Source organism: Scyliorhinus torazame, chromosome 2, assembly GCF_047496885.1.
Source record: "Scyliorhinus torazame isolate Kashiwa2021f chromosome 2, sScyTor2.1, whole genome shotgun sequence".
In the NCBI taxonomy this organism is placed as follows: Eukaryota; Metazoa; Chordata; class Chondrichthyes; order Carcharhiniformes; family Scyliorhinidae; genus Scyliorhinus; species Scyliorhinus torazame.
In genome coordinates, this window is record NC_092708.1 from 174,631,302 (window position 1) to 174,652,410 (window position 21,109).

The following is a 21,109-nucleotide window of genomic DNA, read 5'->3' on the forward strand; positions in this document are numbered from 1 at the left end:
CCGCACTTCTACCGGCCAGAGAGGGCGCACCTGATAAAGGCTTCCCGTCCCTTTGAACGCCTCAGCATGGATTTCAAAAGCCCCCTTCCCTCCACCGACCGCAACACGTATTTCCTGAACGTGATTGACGAGTACTCCCGGTTCCCTTTCGCCATCCCCTGCCCAGACATGACCACCACCAATGTCATCAAGGCCCTCCAGGGTATCTTTACACTGTTCAGTTTCCCCACGTACATACACAGTGATAGGGGGTCCTCCTTTATGAGCGACGAACTGCGTCAATTCCTGCTCAGCAAGGGCATCGCCTCGAGCAGGACGACCAGTTACAACCCCCGGGGAAACGGGCAGCTGGAGAGGGAGAACGGAACGGTCTGGAAGACCGTTCTCCTGGCCCTACGGTCCAGGGATCTCCCAGACTCCCTCTGGCAAGAAGTCCTCCTGGTGGCCCTCCACGCCATCCGGTCGCTGCTCTGTACAACCACAAACAGACACCTCATGAACGTCTCCTTGTTTTCCCCAGGAAGTCCTCCTCCGGGACCTCGCTCCCAACCTGGCTAGCGACACCCAGACCCATCCTGCTTCGGAAGCACGTGCGGGCGCACAAGTCGGAACTGTTGGTCGAGTGGGTCCACCTGCTGCACGCTAACCCCCAGTATGCCTACATGGCGTTCCCTGACGGCCGGCAAGATACAGTCTCCCTTCGGGACCTGGCGCCCGCCGGAACCCCACGCGCACCCGAACCATAGCCCCCCCCCCCCCCACAGTACCTCACTGGAGGGTCAGTACTCCTGCTGCCCCCTACAGGGCCCCCCCACCCCCTCTCCCCCGTGTCAACCTTTTGCCTCAACAGCGCCACAAAGCTGCCTGGGAGGCCGAAACCACACTCCCGGAGTCGCAACCACTGGGACCCCCACCAGAATCACCACCGAAGCCCAGACGCTACAGAAGGACGACCAGGCCACCCAATCGACTGATTGCTTCGCTGTGACTTTAACTGTGAACTTTGTAAATATCCTCGACAGCACGGTACCTCCATACCTGATCATACCATGTTAAAGGCGACTGTTACCACTGGCCACCAGCCCCGCCGGACTCTTTTTTTAACAGTGGTTGAATGTGGTAGTACCAGATATTGAGGTACCTAAGAGGCTGATGACCATTGGTTAGACCCAGGAGTCTACCATTGGCTGTTGTTACGTAGCTCCGTCCTGACAGGCGGGGTATAAGAAACGGTGCTGTCCCAGCAGCCTTAACTTTCTGTACCGAAGCTGCTGGGGAACAAGGTTCTAGTAGATTAAAGCCTTCAGTTATGGAATCACTTCGTCTTGAGTGTAATTGATCGCGCATCACCCCGTAATTGGAAAAAATGAATTGGGTAATCTAAATTTATATATTTTTTAAAAGGCAAAAGAAAAGTTTGTCTTTATGCAAGAGGACAAAAATACAATGGTGTAGAGGTCATGCTTCAGCTATACAAAGATTTGGTTAGATCACACCAGGAGATGAGTGGCTCAGAGTGGCCTTGAAAGGAGTGTAGTGTAAATTTACCAGACTGGTAGCTGAACAACAAAGGCTAAATTTTGAAGAGAGATTACACAGAGTAGGATTACATTCCCTGAAAATTTGGAAGGTTAAGGCATGTTTTGATCAAAGTTTTGAAGATATTAAGGGGGACAGATAGGATGTAGAAAAATTGGGTGGCGTTTTCTAGGTTTTGTTTAAAGGTGTTGTCACAGGCGGGAAAAGCGGTGTGTAAACCGTTGGCTGTGCTGCTGGCTTTTCACCCCAAATGAAAGAAAGAGACGAGTTCTACATCATTCTGGCAGGGTGGGGCTCTGAATGAGCCCACCCCGTCAGCAAGCTCGCTTTTCAATAGATCAGGGCACCGTTTTTAAACAGCGCCCTGATGTAAAAGAAATAAACATTTAAAAAAGGATCCTCCCGTGATCACTGACACCCCTGCCACAGACACAGGGCTCCCTCCCTTTCCTAGGAGACCCCCTCCCATGGACATGACCCCTCCCACAGAGACCATTTCAAGTCACCTGTTACTGCCCCCATACTACCAGGGGGCTGTGCCAAGTGGGCAGTGCTGGAGTTAGTGCCTAGGCAGTGCCAGGGGACCCCCCTCTCCCTAGGGACTGTACTTACCTGTGACCCCTGGCGGGGACTGTTCACCAGGTTCCTGTTTTACAAAAGCTGTTGTCATTCCCTGCTGTTGTAACGTCACTCATAATGTTAACGAGGAAGCCTCCAGTGTCTGTCTCAAGCCACCACATTGGCGACGAGGTAAAAGTTTTTGATTGCCACCACAGCTGCCTTGAGTTAAGGGGGGAAGGATCAGTTGAGAAACTAGAGAAACAAGAGAGCCAAAATCATTCAGACCATAAGTGGAAATGTCTATCATTGGTGAACTAGACCCATTTAACTAAGGGACTGAGGATTGAAGTCAGAACATTGAATGGCTGCACTATTTTTTAGCGCGAATGTGATCACAGGTGAGGACAAACATTTCTGACAGTTTGCGGGCCACAAACATATACTTTTGTGTGTCCCCAATGAGTTGAGGGCTGTTCAAGTGTCTCAGTACAAGGGGCAATTTAGCATGTCCAATCCATCTACTCTGTACATCTTTGGGTTGTCGGGGTGAGCCCCACGCAGAGAAGTGGAGAATGTGCAAACTACACATGGACAGTTACCTGGGGCCGGGATCGAACCTGCGTCCTTGGCGTTATAATACAGCAGTGCTAACCACTGCTCCACCATGCCGCACCTGACATTTGTTGTTATGCACCTCAATCCCCCATTCCACGACAGGGGTCACACTCGCTGAAGTTGTTGTCTCATAACATTTGTATGTAGATTTTTGGAGTAGTGTAATAAGGGACTTCAGCGGGAGGGATGTGGTAGAGTGGCCCCTTTATGGGGCTAGGCTCTGAGATCATGTGACTAACTCCGTGCCAATCGCACAGGAGTGCGTGAACCTTGACCTATAGGTATTTTGTGCGGGGCCCTGGCAGCAGGACCGCAGGCAGTGTTGTCCAGGAGGCGAAGTGTTAAGACCTGTTGTATAGTGTTCTGAGCCTGTTACCAAACTGCCTTTGCCTTTCACCAATAAATCTCTTTCTTAACTACTTGGAAGCTTCCAGTGTATGTCTCGAGCCACCACAGGATTATTGATCACCTTGCCGCCATAGGATATAACATAAAGGGCAGGATTGTTCGGGGAGAGTTTAACTGCCTGACTCTCCCGCTTCCATGGGGCAACTTGTGTTAAAATATTCCCTTCAGTATTCATCGTGATCAATACTCATTTCACCCCTAGCTTTTGCACGAGTTAGTTGCACATTGGACACTAGACAAATTAAACTTTGAAGCATTTTCCATTTGAATGCCTGATAACATAATTCTAAAATCCAAAACAAGGAAGAAGGAATCAAGGAAAGTAAAAGCAAGAGAGGGGATATGTTTAATCTGTTGACCATGGAGTACCATTGCCTCAATGCAGAACAATAGAAATAATGGTATTTTTTCACATTTGGCAGATATCAGTAGAACATTTAGTCTGGCAACCACACATTCCTAACAGACTGCTTGCTGCATAACAAACAGCTCAATTCTGGATAAGGGAAGACAGGCAAAGGCAGTAAGAGGTGCAAACAATCAAAACAGCCAAAAAAACAGGAAAAATGAATTTTGTCAGAACCTATAAGTATTGCAAGCATTCCCAAAATATCTACCAATGAGTGGATGGATTCTCGCACTCAACTCATTACATGCCTCTTGTGCCGAGTTAAATAGAAAAGAATTACAAATAATATTGTTCAAACGATCAGAAGCAGCACTGACTCGACATCCTTCACCAGAAGAGTTCAGCAGATATACATCTTCTCCTTATTTACTTCATTTGAGCTATCATGACGGTAAGAGTCTATTTCACAGATCTAACTGCACAGCAGGAAGTAATTTCTTTAAGAAGCAGCAAAGCTTCAAGGATGTTTGTTGTTTTGTCGTGCAAGATTTTACTGAGCTTTCGTTTTTTTCAAAAACATATCAGCATTACCTGAGATCTCGTTTTAAAAAGCTAGGAACCATTTAGACTGATTGTAAGCTGTTTAACTATTTAGTTTTACAATTGCTATTTCATCTTTCTGCAACTAACATAATAACTGGATAAGTTCCAAAATACCTTGGAAGAAAAGATTACAATTTTGTGAAGATTAGTCATACTTTTTCTAAATTAAAATACTTTTTAAATGTTTTGTCTCTGACTAAAATTATTTCAGATATAATTATTTCCTCGATTTGATCACAGATTAGTTCTAGCTAAGACAGTGGTTGGGTAACTGCTCCTTGGATTCTTAATGCTCCATGAGACTGCAGAAGGGATCATTTTCCTTTGTCTCAATGGGAAATTAGGTGAAATCCTCATTTTATTAATAATAATAATAATCCTTATTAGTGTCACAAGTAGGCTTACTGCAATGAGGTTCCTGTGAAAAGATCCTAGTTGCCACATTCCGGCGCCTGTTCGGGTACATGGACGGAGAATTCAGAATGTCTAATTCACCTAACAAGCATGTCTTTGGGGACTTGTGGGAGGAAACCGGAGCACCCGGAGGAAACCCACGCAGGCACAGGGAGAACGTGCAGACTCCACACAGACAGTGACCCAAGCCGGGAATCGAACCCAGGTCCCTGGCGCTGTGAAGCAACAGTGCTAACCACTGTGCTAACATGCCGCCCTCGTTATTCGATTAATAATCCAGAGACCCAGGATAATGCTCTGGGTTCGAATCCTACCATGGCAAATGGTGAAATTTGAAATTAATACAAAAATTCTAGAATTATAAGTCTAATGATGACCAAGAAACCATCTGGTTCAGTAATGTATTTTAGTGAAGGAACTCTGTCGTCCTTACCTGGCCTGGCCTACACATGACTCCAGAGTCCACAGCAATGTGGTTGACTCTTAAATGCCCTCAGGAATGGGCAATAAATGTTAGCCCGACCATCCCATTGACGAATAAAAAAAAACATTATTTCCTTGCAATCCCTTCAGTGCAGCACTCTATTTCAGGTTAAATGTTCAACAGAGGCCCTAGTATATACAATGACTGACATGCGGAGGCACACAAAAGTTGTTAATGGAAAGGACTAATGTCCATTGAGCTCTCTTTTTGCCATCCTAGTTGTCACAAGATAAAATGAGAACTCAATTAGCAGCTTTCAATTAGTCTGCAACAAGCGCAGGAAAGCCGAGACAAAAAAAAAGACAAAGTTGTAGAGGTTTGGGGAAAATAGTCACTGTTTCTGTCACGGACATACTGTACTTTGTGGATATGTGAGTAGGTTTATTGTTAAACGTGCTGAAATAGACAGAACATTGGGAAGCTGCTTCGAACCAACCAAATATTGCATTTATGTGCAATGTGTTTGACTACATGTGAGAAACACACTCAGGAGATGTGGGTAGCCAAATTTATTATTTTTATTATGTTAAGAGGGATTTAACTGCTATTTTAACAAGGGTTTTCACTTTAACCGTGGTGCATCGGTTTGCTGGATTTCCTGGAACTTACCAGTGAAAGAAAGGGAAGCTCACAGCAACATTGAAAGGCTGAAGAAGTCCCATAAATACCAAGACTTCACACCTGGTTTCTTGTCATACATCAGATCAGCAACTTATGCTGCTTTATTTTGGTCCTCAGAAGAGGAACATGATGAGCAGCAGCAGCAGAAGAACCAACAGGAGTATTACCAGCAGGAATTCCAGCAGCCAGAGTACTACCAGCAGGAGAACCAACAGCAGGAGGAACAGCAGCAGGAGGGCCAACAGCAGGAGGACCAACAGCAGGAGGACCAGCAGCAGGAGGACCAACAGCAGGAGGACCAGCAGCAGGAGGACCAGCAGGAGGAGGACCAGCAGGAGGACCAGCAGCAGGAGGACCAGCAGCAGGAGGACCAGCAGCAGGAGGAAGACCAGCAGCAGGAGGACCAGCAGCAGGAGGGTTGACAGCAGGAGGACCGGCAGCAAGAGGACCAGCAGCAGAAGGACCAGCAGGGGGAGGGCCAACAGGGGGAGGACCAGCAGAAGGAGGACCAGCAGGAGGAGGACCAGCAGCAGGAGGTCCAGCTGCAGGAGGAGGACAAGCAGGAGGAGGACCAGCAGCAAGAGGAGGACTGGCAGCAGGAGGTTCAGCAGGAAGAGGACATGGAGGAGGACCAGCAGGAGCAGAAATGGCAGTAGGAGGAGGACCAGCAGGAGGAGGACCAGCAGCAGGAGGTCCAGCAGCAGGAAGACTAGGAAGAGGACAACCAGCAGGAGCAGAACCGGCAGCAGGAAGAGGACCAGCAGGAGGAGGACCAGCAGCAGGAGCAGCAGGAGGTCTAGCAGCAGAAAGACAAGGAAGAGGACAACCAGCAGGAGCAGAACCGGCAGCAGGAAGAGGACCAGCAGGCGGAGGACCAGCAGCAGTTTTTCTCCACACAAACATTGAAACATGGAAACAGAACATTTCTGGCACAGAAGAGTGTATTTGAGCCAGCACACAGTGAGCTAACCAGTCTAATCCCACTTTCACGTTCTTGATCTGTAGTCCTGTAGGTTACGCCACTTCAAAGTATTCGAAGTATTTCTTAAATGTGGTTAGGTTTTCAGCTTCAAACAACCTTTCAGGTGGTGAGTACCAGACCCCACAATAATCAGTTAAAATGTTCACCTCAACTCTGCTTTAATAATTCTGCCAATAATTTTATATGTCTGCCCATCTCTCTGCTCAGGGAAATATACTTTCCTATATTACTCTATCGAGGTACCTTATAATTTTGTACAGATCAATTAAAGCTTCCCTTGACCTCCTCTGTTGAAAAAACAAAAGCCTCCCCCGATCCGACCTTTCCTCACAGTCAAAAATGAGAAATAATAATAATCTTTATTGTCACAAGTAGGCTTACATTAACACTGCAATGAAGTTACTGTGAAAAGCCCCTAGTCATCACATTCTGGCCCCTGTTCGGGTACACTGAGGGAGAATTTAGATTGTCAAAATTACCTCACAGCACGTCTTTCAGGACATGTGGGAGGAAAGCGGAGCACTTGGAGAAATCCCACGCAGACACAGGGAGAACGTGCAGACTCCGCACAGGCATTGAACCAAGCTGGAATCGAAACTGAGACCCTGGAGCTGTGAAGCAACAGTGCTAACCACTGTGCTACCTTGAGAGAGTCTGAGCTCAGTACTACATCTCACAGGGGGTGATAGCCGCAACCGAGGATCAGCATCCTTGACATGTCTGAACAACCGTACCTCAAGATGCTCAGGGTATTTAATTTGAATTACTGCACACATTTGGGCCACAACTTCCCCCAAACAAAACACTTGAAATGAAATGAAAATCGCTTATTGTCACAAGTAGGCTTCAATGAAGTTACTGTGAAAAGCCCCGAGTCGCCACATTCCGGTGCCTGTTCGGGGAGGCTGTTACGGGAATCGAACCGTGCTGCTGGCCTGCCTCGGTCTGCTTTCAAAGCCAACGATTGAATGGATCATTTCCAGACCATTAACTGTTGACAACCAATTAGCGGTGGTAGGTGGGCAGTGGACAGGGGAGAACCAATCAGAGTGGCTGAATGGGGCTGGCAGGTCCAATGAGTGCTGTTCAGGTATTTCGAGAAGGAGCTGGTGGCTCAAGCTGGAAGGTCGATACTGATGCTGCAACCAGCGGCCACATACTGACTCTCAACACAATCCATTTGAGCTGTCTGCAGGGAAATGTTTTCAGATAAAAGCACTTTCCAGTTCATGTGCAGCAAATATGATTTGGCTCCTTCAAAGTCTTCTCAGCGTGCACATGGACAAAGAGGTGATCATGAGGCACTTGGCCTCCTGTTCACCTCTTGCCTTCTGAGAGACGACAAGCTGCATATACAGTGGGGGGTCCAGCTTGATATTTGGAAAATGTAATTGAAGTGTCAAGGTAGGAGCTGATCGATGTTTCAAGACTTTAATTGTCTTCCGGCCGTTGCCAGGTGGGTAGCTGTTGGCATGCTGGAAGCTTACCACAACAAGGCAGGAACAGATCGAGGAGCAGCCCTGATAGACTTCTTCCAGAATTTCTTGAACCCTCCTGCTCCCCTGCCTCCGAAGCAATCTCGAGAGATTGGGAAAACTCCAGCCTTGCTGTCTGCTGGAATAAGTGTTATTGCCAAGTGAACCCTGTGGCCTCTTTCTTCAACTTCTTCTTCACCTTCCAGGCATCACAATATCACAGTTGGCCACCAACAAATACACCACACTTGTAACTGATGCCATGTTTGTCATGGCAAGCCATTATGTACACCTTACCAATGGTGATGCCAGTCAGACTGAGTGGGCACTCAAACTTGAAACTCTAGCTGGCCTCCCATTATCGACTGAGTACATGTGACAATCAAGGTGGCACTAGATCAGTCAGGAGGGGTTTGTGAATTGGGATGGTTTCCCACTCCATTGATATGCAGCCACAAAATGTTCATCATGCTGGTGTGTCCATGATTCCCAAGGATCTGCAATAATACATCTATTCTGCGTCAGTCCATTCTTCCTGAGCTCTATGGACCCAGGAACAGGCATACTGGTTGGAGACAACAGCTACCCACTTAAAACATGGCTGCAGACATCAGTCAAGAATCCGAGCAATGAGGCAGGAGAACCTTAATTTAACCATATGAAGATGTAATATGTAACTGAACAAGCAATTAGGATGCTGAAGAAATGCATTAGGTGCCGGACAGAGCTGGAAGAACCATTCAATACTAACCTGTCGGAGCATTGAGAATGACAGCAGTGTGCTGCGCTCTGCATAACAGCAGTGAGGTTTGGAGCTGCTGATGGATCACAGGAAGAGGACATCACTTCTTCAGAGGAAGAGGAGAGAAGGAGGAGGAACAGGAGGAGAAATGTAATGTGGCCACAGCAGCAGCGCACATTGCTGCCTAGGGTGCCCTCTTTCTGTTAGGTTGGGCCAGTGCGCCAATCTGACAGTCACACATTGGACCCAGTTCACCCCTCTCTTGTCCAACTTGCTGGACTGTTTTTAATCTCACATTGTATAACACACTCATCGGCAGATCCTTCTGTAGCTACAAATCTTTACTCTTCCTTTCTCTGTCATGCATATGTGATGTAAACCATGTTGCTTCAGCAGAGGTAGATGCTAGCTGTTCAAATCCCTGCTCCGACCACTAAGATTCTGTTGTCTGACATCCTCTGGGGTCTGACCGTTGAAGGCCCCATGAAAGCATGTGTGGTAGTCACCACTGATGTATATATTGTGTATAGATGTCGGTGTAGGTGCTTTGTGGTAAGGCCCTGTACTACAAGTACAGGGGTAGTTCCCTGCCTGCTGGCTCCACCCAGTAGGCGGAGTATAAATATGTGTGCTCCTCGTACAGCAGCCATTTCACCAGCTGCTGTAGGAGGCCACACAGCTTAGTGTAATAAAACCTTGATTGCATCCAACCGGCGTCTTTGTGCAATTGATTGTGCATCAGCATGTTCCACCTGTACCTGCACAGGAGCAGAATCAGCCACTGCGACATGAGTCACCTTGTCAGCCAGTGACAGGGTCAGTGAGGGTCCAAAGTGGAAGCACTTTCAGCAGAGTCACCACCTTCTTCATGGCCTGTCCACATTTTGCTTCCAGCAATAAGCTAGAAAGCACTTTTCTGCACATTAGTTGGGAGTGAGGGATTTTTAGCAATCCTTTTTGGTGGAATTCAGTGTGCATGTCGGTGGGTGCGATTTAATGGCCACATTGTGCTTAAGCGAGGGTGTGATGAGGCGGGAGAGGCCAAAGTCGAGAACCTTGCAGAGCGTGATCTGTTTGCGATCTGACCAGCACGCCAGGATCCCGCCAAAGCGTGGCGAGAAACCAATAATTACCACTTAAGCTCAACCTCCATACAATTAAGCAAGAAACCCCCTATCTAATTGCCACCCGTGATCTAAAGGCCTCCCCAGCAACTGTCACTTAGTACACCTTTTGAAGCGGGTGGAAGGGCTGCTGCGGGGGTCTGAGGAGGTGAGTAGCCATCTTCGCTCCCGTCAATGAACCCGGGGGCACTGGGCTTACTGCACTAATGCTCATGGAGTTTGGGGTGGGGGCAGTCCCTGGGGGACCAGTCTCGGTCAGGGTGGGCCACCATCGGGGGTGGCTGCTCATAACCTGGGCTGGGCTGGGCTGGGGGAATGGGAGCAGATGGATTCTGCTATACCAATCCCTAGATCCCTGTGTGATCCTGTTTCTGGGGCAACCACAACCCGTGCCTGCCTGCCCCACCGACCACCTGATGCACAATCAATTGCACAAAGACGAGAGTTGAATACAACTGAGGCTTTATTGCTCTAAGATGTGTGGTCTCCCACAGCAGCTGGCAAAATGGCTGCTGCACGGAGGACACACATATTTATACTCTGCCTACTGGGCGGAGCTAGTAGGCAGGGACTACCGTCGTACCTGTAGTACAGCTGCTCATAACCTGGGCTGGGCTGGGCTGGGGGAATGGGAGCAGATGGATTCTGCTATACCAATCCCTAGATCCCTGTGTGATCCTGTTTCTGGGGCAACCACAACCCGTGCCTGCCTGCCCCACCGACCACCTGATGCACAATCAATTGCACAAAGACGAGAGTTGAATACAACTGAGGCTTTATTGCTCTAAGATGTGTGGTCTCCCACAGCAGCTGGCAAAATGGCTGCTGCACGGAGGACACACATATTTATACTCTGCCTACTGGGCGGAGCTAGTAGGCAGGGACTACCGTCGTACCTGTAGTACAGGTCCTACCATACATCACCTAATATAGGTGCAACAGTGGCTTACCACATTCACCCACTGTTAAAATTGAGTCTGGCGGGGGTGGTGGAGAATTATATACAACAACTGAATTTTACATATACAATTTTTGTGAGAAACCGGTCCGGGGCCTTGATGTGCGGATGCTGGTCTAGTCTTCAGTGACTCCGGGAGCGTGCTGAAATCCTCTTTATCTTCGGGCATGGGGAGGGGAAGGACGGATGGTCCTGGGGGGGTTGCTGCTGGGAGTGCCGGGGGAGAGAGGGGGGCGTCGGGCCGGAGGGTGTGTGTGTGGGGAACCTGCTGGTGCTAGGTCCCTGAGGGAGACACTATCCTGGCGGCCGTCGGGTTACGCCACGTAGGCATACTGGGGGTTCACATGGAGCAACTGCACCCTCTCCACCAACGGGTCCGCCTTGTGGAGTCGGACGTGCCTACGGAGAAGGACGGGTCCTGGATCTGGGAGCCAAGTCGGGAGCGACACCCCGGATGTGGACTTCCTGGGGAAGGCAAAGAGACGCTCATGGGGTGTGTTGTTAGTGGCGGTGCACAGTAGTGACCGAATGGAGTGTAGTGCATCATGGAGGACCTCCTGCCAGCGGGAGGCCGGGAGGTTCCTGGACCGAAGGGCCAGTTGGCCCTCCATACCGTCCCGTTCTCCCTCTCCACCTGTCCGTTTCCCCAGGGGTTATAGCTTGTCGTCCTGCTGGAGGCGATACCCCTGCTGAGCAAGAACTGACGCAGCTCATCACTCATGAATGAGGATCCCCTGTCACTGTGGATGTAGGCGTGGAAACCGAACAGAGTGAAGATTGTGTTGAGGGCTTTGATGACGGTGGCAGACGTCATGTCGGGGCATGGGATGGCGAAGGGGAATCTGGAGTACTCATCGACCACATGAGAAAATACCTGCTAAAGTCGGTGGAGGGGAGGGGCCCTTTGAAATCCACGCTGAGGCGCTCAAAGGGGCGGGAGGCCTTCACCAGGTGCGCACGGTCCGGCTGGTAGAAGTGTGGTTGCACTCCGCACAGACCTGACAGTCCCTGGTGATTGTCCGTACTTCCTCGACGGAGTAGGGCAGATTGCGGGCGTTTATAAAATAGTACAACCGTGTGACTCCTGGGTAACAAAGGCTGTTGTGCAGGGCCTGGAGTCGGTCTACATGTGTGCTGGCACGCGTATCTCGGGATAGGACGCCTGGGGCCCCGTTAAGCTTGCCGGGGCGATTCAAAATCTCGTAGTTGTAGGTGGAGAGCTCGATCCTCCACCTCAAGGTCTTATCATTTTTGATCTTGCCCCGCTGTGTGTTATTGAACATGAAGGCTACCGACCATTGGTCAGTGAGGAGAGTGAATCTCCTGCCGGCCAGGTAATGCCTCCAATGCCGTACAGCTTCAACAACAGCTTGGGCCTCTTTTTCGATGGATGAGTGCCGAATTTCTGAGGCATGAAGGGTGCGGGAAAAGAATGCCACGGGTCTGCCTGCCTGATTGAGGTGGCGGCTAGGGCGACGTCCGATGCATTGCTTTCTACTTGAAAGGGCAGTGTCTCGTCTACTGCGTGCATCCCAGACCTGGCGATATCGGCTCTGATACGGGTGAAGGCCTGTTGAGCCTCGGCCGTGAGGGGAAAATGGGTGGACTGTATGAGTGGGCGGGCCTTGTCCGCATAGTTTGGGACCCACTGGGTGTAGTATGAAAAGAACCCCAGGCAGCGTTTGAGGGCCTTGGGGCAGTGGGGCAGGGGGGAGCTCCATGAAGGGGCGCATGCGGTCGGGATCGGGCCCCAGAACTCCGTTCTGGACCACATAGTGGAGGATGGCTAAGCAGTTCATGCTGAACACGCACTTCTCCTTGTTCTAGGTGAGGTTTAGGAGAGTGGCGGTGTGGAGAAATTTGGCACGGTTGACATCATGGTCCTGCTGATCATGGCCATTGTCTAGGTCCGGAAAGGTGGCCCGCAAACCGTACCGGTCGAGCATTCAGTCCATCTCCCTTTGGAAGACCGAGACCCCATTGGAGACGCCGAAGGGAACCCTGAGGAAGTGATAGAGGCGACCATCTGCCTCGAAGGCAGTGTATGGATGGTCCGCTTTACGGATGGGGAGCTGGTGGTAGGCGGATTTGAGGTCTACCATTGAGAAGACCCGGCACTGTGCAATCTGATTGACCATATCAGATATGCGTGGGAGGGGGTACGTGTCGAGCTGCATGTACCGATTGATGGTCTGGCTGTAGTCCATGACCATTCTGTGTTTCTCCACAGTTTTAACTACTACCGCTTCGGCTCTCCAGGAGCTGTTGCTGGCCTCGATGATGCCTTCCCGAAGCAGCCGCTGGACCTTGGACCTGATGAAGGACCTGTCCTGGGTGCTATACCGTCTGCTCCTGGTGGCGACGGGTTTGCAATCCGGGGTTAGATTTGCGAAGAGGGAAGGTGGATCGACCTTTCGGGTTGCGAGGCCGCATACAGTAAGGGGTGGCTAGGGCCAGGGTTAGGCTCTGGAGGTTACACTGGAAGTCTAGGCCGAGTAGTAGGGCAGCGCAGAGATTAGGGAGAACGTAGAGGCGGAAGCCGCTGAATTCTACACCCTGGACCGTGAGTGTGACCGTACAGTACCCCTGGATCGCCACGGAATGGGATCCGGAGGCCAGGGAGATTCTTTGATTGGCGGGATGTACCGCGAGGGAGAAGCACCTTACCGTATCCGGGTGGATGAAGCTTTCGGTACTCCCGGAGTCCAGCAGGCAAGAGGTCACGTGTCCATCAATTTTAACGCTGGTCGATGCGGTGGCCAGGTTGTGTGGACGAGCCTGGTCGATGGTCACTGAGGCAAGTTGTGGTTGGTCGTCGCTGGTGTCGGATGATGGGGTGCCCGGGGGGCACGGGTCCTGGAACGCTGGTGGTGCCCATGTGCCACGGGGGAGTCAAGATGGCGGCGCCTGAAGATCTTGGGGAGGACAAAATGGGCCGCACGTGTTGCGCGGAGGGGAAGATGGCGGCGCCCACTGGCCACGCTTGGTCTGAGGGGGAGAAGGTGGCGGCGCCCACTGGCCACGCGTGGTCTGAGGGGGAGAAGATGGCGACGCCCATTGGCCGCACGTGGTCAGGGGAGGTGAAGATGGCGGCCCCCATTGTCCGTAAACGAGAGGGATGGGGGCGATAGCGGCGACTGCGCGGGCCTGGCACACCGTGGCGAAGTGCCCCTTCTTACCGCTCACCTTACAAAGGGCCGGGCAGCGTTGGCTGGGGTGTTTCTCCTGGCCGCAAAAGTAACATCGGGGACCCCTGTGGTTTGCTGGCTGGCGCGTGATGCAGGCATATTGGCTGGGTAAGGCCCCCGCTGGGACGGTCGGCTGTGGGGTCCACGATAAATAGGAGGGGTGGGCCGCGCAGCTGGGAGTGTAGGCCTGGATATTGCGCGAGGTGACCGTCATAGAGAGCGCTAGCTTCTTTGTCTCTGTGAGATCGAGCGTGGCCCCCTCTAGAAGTCGCTGGCGTATGAGGTCCGACCCAATCCCCGTAACAAAAGCATCCCGCATAAGGAGGTTTTAATGTTCCGTGGCCGTAACGGCCTGACAGTCACAGTCCCAGGTGAGTGGGATTAGGGCCCGTCAGAAGTCTTCTGTGGACTCATAGGGAGTTCAGAGCGAGTGGCGAGTACGTGCCTGGCGAAGAGCGTGTTCGTCTTCTGGGTGTAATTTTCTTTGAGTAGCGTCATGGCTTCGGGGTAGTTTGGCATGCCCTGGATCAGCGGAAAGACGTTGGAGCTCAACCTCGAGTACAGTATCAGGGCTGGGCGCCGAGTTGATGTACGCCTCGAAACAAGCTAGCCAGTGCTGAAAGTCCTTTTTGGCATCGCTTGATTGCGGATCCAGCTGCAGGCGATCCGGCTTGACATGGAGGTCCATCTTCTGAAAATCTTAGAGCAATAAATTGATGCACGATCAATTGCTCAATGACGAGAGTTGAATACAACTGAGGCTTTATTGCTCTAAGATGTGTGCGAAATGGCTGCTGCACGGAGGACACACATATTTATACTCCACCTACTAGGCGGAGCAAGCAGGCAGGGACTACCGTCGTACCTGTAGTACAGGTCCTACCATACATCACCTAATATAGGTGCAACAGTGATTTACCACACCACCCATAACTCCCTCTGACCGTGGAGTCTTCTGACCGCGAGGCTGAAGGCTACAGGTAATAGGGAATTGGCAATTGTACTTAAGTGAGCACTTCAGACATTCCAAGTGGATACCTGTGGGTAGGCGTGCCATGCAGCATGTGGGAGCTATTGCCTGACATCCCAGCAGCCAACATCCGAACACCCAGGGATTGGGCCCGAGCACCTATGACATTCAGCACCCAGAGGGTTGGTATGTGCACCGGGGAGAGGACCAGCGCCTGGTACAGGTAATGTTACATACATGTGTCTGGGGTGCAGGGTGTGGGGGTCCGGTGAGTAGGGGCCCTACTGCGGCCAGGGGTTCATGGGCAGGGCTGCCAGGTTGGCGGGGAGAAAAGAGGCTTCCAAGACCTCTGTGTCTGAATAGATGGGGCAATGGGTCATGGGACTGCTGCTCGGCCTGCATTGCAGAAAAAGGTGCCAGAGGTGTCAGATTGGCTGAGGTCAACGATATTTATTATATAACAAATGTGTCCCCAACTGCCCCAAACCCCGATGGTGCCCGTTCCCCACCTCTCCCCCTCACAACGCACCCAACCACTCCTTACCTCCTCCCCACATCCTTCTCCCCCTGTGCCCTCTCACTAATCCTCGACCTACTTGGTGCTCTACTGCTGAACCTATGTGTGCCCCCATGATGCACATCAGAGGTGGAGGCAGCCGACTGCCAACCGTGCCATGTGTCATTCGATGACACTGGAGGGTGTCCTCTGGTGGCTCTGAGGCTGAAGGGCCCGGGACGCTCTCAGGAGGGCCTCGGCAATGCCAACCTGAGACATATGCCCCACAGCGCCTCATCATGGTCCGCCTGTTACTGGATCATATCTCACAGTGACTGGGACACGCTGTTGAGGTGCTCAGCTGTGGCTGAGCCACACCTTGGGCATCTTCATTCATGCTGCCGACATCGTGCTCCAGGCTCTCCACTGCAGTCACCACCCTAGCAGTGTTTGACCTTGGTGTCACGCATTGCTGGTGCCATAGCCTCCTGCGCCGTAGCCTCTAGGCCTCCTCCAATCAGCTACGGATCTGCTGAAGGGTCCCTCACACGCCCCTCGGTAGCTTAAGGCCACATCCTAGCATCTGCATCAGCTCCAGGTAAACCTGGTCCAGAGGCTTCGCATCTAACTGGGACCCAGCTGGGTCCTGGGATCCAGCAGACCTCTGACTGCTGTCTTACCTGGAAGTTCCTGCCTCCACCTGATGTACATCAGCAACTGCGTGGTGCTCACCAGAATGTGCCCCAGAAGCCTGACCACTATCTTTGCCGGTGGAGGGTGGGGGTGAAAGCTATGATGCTTTGACGGTGGTCCCCTCAGGCTCTCCTTGGCTCAGAGGGGGCAGTGGAGGGGAGGTGGTGGAATGGGGAGAATGGCTTTGGGAAGGTTGAGGATCTGGTGCCAACTCACCTGTGCGGCCCAATGGATGTCGCTGACCTCCTTGTGGCACTGGGTGCCGGACCTCCTGCTCACACTCCCCGAGCTCACGGCCGTGGCCACTTCCTCCCAGGCAGCACTGGCTACCCTGTGGCTGACCCTCCAAGACCCTTGGGGAACAGAGTATCCCGTCTGGCCTCTACCACGTTCAGTAATCTGCCCACGTCGGCATCCCCAAATCGTGGGGCTGGTCTCCTCGGCGGCATGGCTGCAAGCTGTGTGGGGTTGACTGTGCAGGATTGGTTTACGTGCTTCTCTCCCTTGTTAGTGGGGGGGCCGGCCAGTGCATTCCCAGCGAATCAGCCGGCGGGACCAGCATTTGTGGCGTGAAGCCCGTGGGGCCTTGTTAAGCAGACCCATTATCGTTTTATAGCAGTGACAGCCTCGCCGGCTTGAACTTTGCTCACTACCACACTTAGAAATCTTTTGGTTAAATCCAGTCGGTTGTGTTTCTGTTTCTGCTTTACACAAACTCACCAATCTCACATCAGCACTGGTAAATTTTACATAGGTTTGGTTTATTTGAAGGTACATTACAGATGGCTCAACGGACATCAAATTTATGGAGCCAGTAATTATTAGTCACAAGGATAACACAGCTGCAATTCCTACACACACAGTACCAGCTACTGGTTACATGCTGCTTTATAGCTGGTTACTTACTTATCTGCACATTCCCTGAAAGTAATAATCACAGCATACCCTGTTTTGCACCCAAGATACAATTACATACTTTTAAGAAATACGTGCACAGTTGGGCGATTCTGAAAACTATTCATACAAAAGATAGATCTCTGTTTCAGAGATAGAGTCTGCATAATGTTCATGTGGCTTGTTAATCCTCCTGGATCTCGTGATGGTCTGACCTTCCTTAGGTATTGTTGAACTGTGGGTGCATTGTCATCCTGTGTGATATCAGAGTGATCTTCCGCAGTCTAACTTTCTGAGTTTGGATGTGTCTTCGATGGAGTTGGAGGGCAGAGTGTTATCCGGTTGTACTTCTTTCTGGTGGCAGGCTCTTTTCTCCTGTTAATATGGAAGAATATCTCCTTGTGGATCCTTACACGGTGCAACATCAGCTCCAGGGAGCAAGCCGTGAACCGAATGACAGTTTTGTCACGTTTAAAATTCATTAGTACAGTTGCTTCCACTACTCCCTCACCTTGACCGCTGTCCAACATTCCTTTAAATAATTCTGCTGAAATCTACTCATGTTGCTCACCTCCCTGCCCACTTAGGCCAATTATTTGGGAAACCCACAAGTCAGCTGCAAAGGCAATGACCCTGTTAAAAAGCTAATGACAGACATATTGCAGCTATTTCTAAGCTGTTAAATACTCCGCCATGACTCAAAATGTTGTTTTCTGTATATTCAGCACTTGAAGAGGCAGATAAGATTGAGTGACAGATTCGGAGAATCTTCTTCTGACTGGCCACACTGGTGAAAAGATAGTCCAGGTAGTAATTTCCACCACTGTGTGATTTGTTTTGGAATACGAAGGGAAAGATGAACTGCAGTGTGCTGAACCAATGGACAGCTGATACCACATCTGGCAGCAGCTGCTGAGGACCACCCCTTCCAGGAAACACTGTTTGAGAATTTGCAGCCCAGAAGCACTTAATTTTCTACCTGTTTCCATTAATGACAAAACATCAGGAGCTGCGAGCTGTTGAATCCAGTAGCAGTGCCAGGGGAGGGGGCTGACAAGGTACTGCCCGGGAAATACCCTGCATGACCCTCTCCCCCAGAGTGCTGTACTCGCCTGAACTCCCCTGGTAATTCTGCTCACCAGGTGCACACCTTCAGAGACCAGTCGGGCTTCATGCCGTTCTGCTGTCACGCCGCCGTGGATGGGTTATTTGACAGGGGAAATGATTCCGGCGTACGGGCCTGATAATTACAAGGTAATGTATTCAAATGAGGTTGAAGGTCACTGACGGGGGGAATGGGACCACGCATCATGCCTACATGCCAGTGCAAAACGTGACTTTGCACTTCTCGCAATATTTTCCGCTTCAATCGTGGGACCTACTTGACATGAACAGGAACGGAAAATCCTGCGCTCCGAAAGTTAGTGATTCGAAACAAACCTGTGGACTTTAACCTGGTGTTGTAAGACTTCTTATTGTGCCCACCCCAGTCCAATGCCAGCATCTCCACATCTTTATTAATAGGGGCATAGAATACAAGAGCAAGGAGGTTATGCTGAGCTTATACAAGACACTGGTTAGACATTACCTGGAGTATTGTGTACAGTTCTGGGGCTATAGGAAGGATGTGAACACATTGGAAAGAGTGCAGGAAGAGGTTTACAAGGATGGTTCAAGGATGAGAAACTTCAGTTATGAGGATAGATTGAAGAGGTTGGGATTGTTCTCCTTGGAGAGAAAAGGCTGAGAGAAGATTTGATAGAGATGTTCAAAATCATGAGGGGATTGGACACAGTAGATAGGTAGAAACTGTTCCCATTTGTAAAAGGATCAAGAACGATAGGACATAGGTTTCAAATGATTTGCAAAAGAAGTGATATGAGAGAAAATATTTTCACACAACTAGTTTGGGTCTGGAATGCGCTGCCTGGACGTATGGTGGAGCAGGTTCAATTGAGGCATTCAGGAGGGCATTGGATGATTATTTGAATAGAAACAATGTGCAGGGGTATGGGGAAAAGGCAGGGGAATGGCACTAAGTCACGATGCTCGTTTGGAGAGCCGGTGCAGACATAATGGACAGAATGACCTCCTTCTGCACTGAAACAACTCTGCGATTTTGTTTTTATTGGTACGAGTATTTTTCAAAGACCAGCTGCTGATGACAGTCTTCCTGGTTCTCATTGCCAATTTTGTGGTGAAGCTGTTTGTTTACTGGTTATCTTTTCCAGTTTAAAGACCATAAGACATAGGAGCAAAATTAGACCACTCTGCCCATCGAGTCTGCTCCGCCATTCTATCATGGCTGATACTTTTCTCATCCCCATTCTCCTACCTTCTCCCCATAACCCCTGATCCCCTTATTAATCAAGAACCTACCTATCTCTGTCTTAAAGACACTCAGTGATTTGGCCTCCACAGCCTTCTGTGGCAAAGAGTTCCACAGATTCACCACCATCTGGCTGAAGAAATTCCTCCTCATCTCAGTTTTGAAAGATCGTCCCTTCAGTCTGAGATTGTGCCCTCGGGTTCTAGTTTTTCCTACTGTTGAAAACATCCTTTCCACGTCCACTCTATCCAGGCCTCACAGTATCCTGTAAGTTTCAATAAGATCCCCCGTCATCCTTCTAAACTCCAACAAACACAGACCCAGAGCCCTCAACCGTTCCTCATACGACAAGTTCTTCATTCCAGGGATCATTCTTGCGAACCTCCTCTGGACCTATTCCAAGGGCAGCACATCCTTCCTTAGATACAGGGCCCAAAACTGCTCACAATACTCTAAATATGGTCTGACCAGAGCCTTATATAGCCTCAGAAGTACAGCCCTGGTCTTGTATTCCAGCCCTCTCGGCATGAATACTAACCTTGCATTTGCCTTCTTAACTGCCGACTGAACCTGCACGTTCACCTGAAGAGAATCTTGAACAAGGACTCCCAAATTCCTTTGTGCTTCTGATTTCCTAAGCATTTCCCCATTTAGAAAATAGTTGTCTAATCCTATCTGTGATGTTTTGTCAACAAGTAATTTGAACACTATTTATATCCAGTCTAGATTTGATAATGTCAATAAGGGCGAAACTCCACCCAATGAGAATTTTGATGAAAAAAGGTAGTAGTACTGCAATTAGCAAACGTCCCCATGCCTGTAAATTATATTGAGCATGACTGAATTTTTGAAGTTATGAGCTTATTTACTTTCTCCTTGGCACTACTGGATTGTCCTGTGTATCACATGACTGAGGCCACATGGGTGCACCGCTACTATCATTTCACCAGTGTGGTCAGTAGGTGATGAGCAAAGGGAGGGCTTCCTGTAGTATTTGGGTGTTCTGCACTGTAAGGATTAACAAAGGACTGGGAAAACAATACCACCCACCTTATGATATAGAGAGTCACATTGGAGGAATAAAACGTAGTTGTGAGTCTGAAAGAAGTTGGCAAGAAGATAACACTTACTCAGGAATATATCCTGTATATATGGTATTAATAATCAATTATTATTCAACCATTCAAGCCTCTAGATCTCTTTATGAGACAACATACAACCTTACAACACTTCCTAACATCCATGTTATCTGTTATTAACTGGCAGTGACGTTGGAAAGAGTTGCCAGGGATCAAAGTGAACATAAGCCCTTTAGAAAATGAATCTGGGGAGATAGTCATGGGGAACAAGGAAATGGCAGAGGAGTTAAACAGATATTTTGAATCCGTCCTTACAGTGGAAGATGCTTCAAACATCCCATTAATACAAAAGAATATGGGAGGAGAAATTAAATACCATCACCATCACTCGAGACGTAGTACCAGACAAACTAATGAGGATAATGGCAGAAAAGTTCCCTGGCCCTGATGGCTTGCATCCGAGAATCCTAAAAGAAATAGCTCCAGAGGTAGTGGATGCATTGGTTGTAATTTCCCAAAAGTCCCTGGATTCTGAAATGAAAATTGCTTATTGTCACAAGTAGGCTTCAAATGAAGTTACTGTGA

The 21,109-nt window shown here is 49.8% G+C and overlaps 1 protein-coding gene across 3 annotated transcripts in view; it reads left to right on the forward strand.

Moving 5' to 3' along the window:
• The first annotated feature begins 3,697 nt into the window (after positions 1 to 3,697).
• The window catches only part of LOC140393896 (collagen alpha-3(VI) chain-like), a 132,613-nt gene continuing 115,201 nt past the window's right edge, over positions 3,698 to 21,109 (forward strand). Inside the window, exon 1 of one of the 3 annotated variants that reach the window (XM_072480498.1) lies at positions 3,698 to 3,923. The gene's annotated coding sequence lies outside the window, so the exon portion shown is untranslated. The remainder of the gene's footprint in view (positions 3,924 to 21,109) is intronic. The other 2 variants (XM_072480506.1, XM_072480515.1) reach the window with 2 other exon arrangements.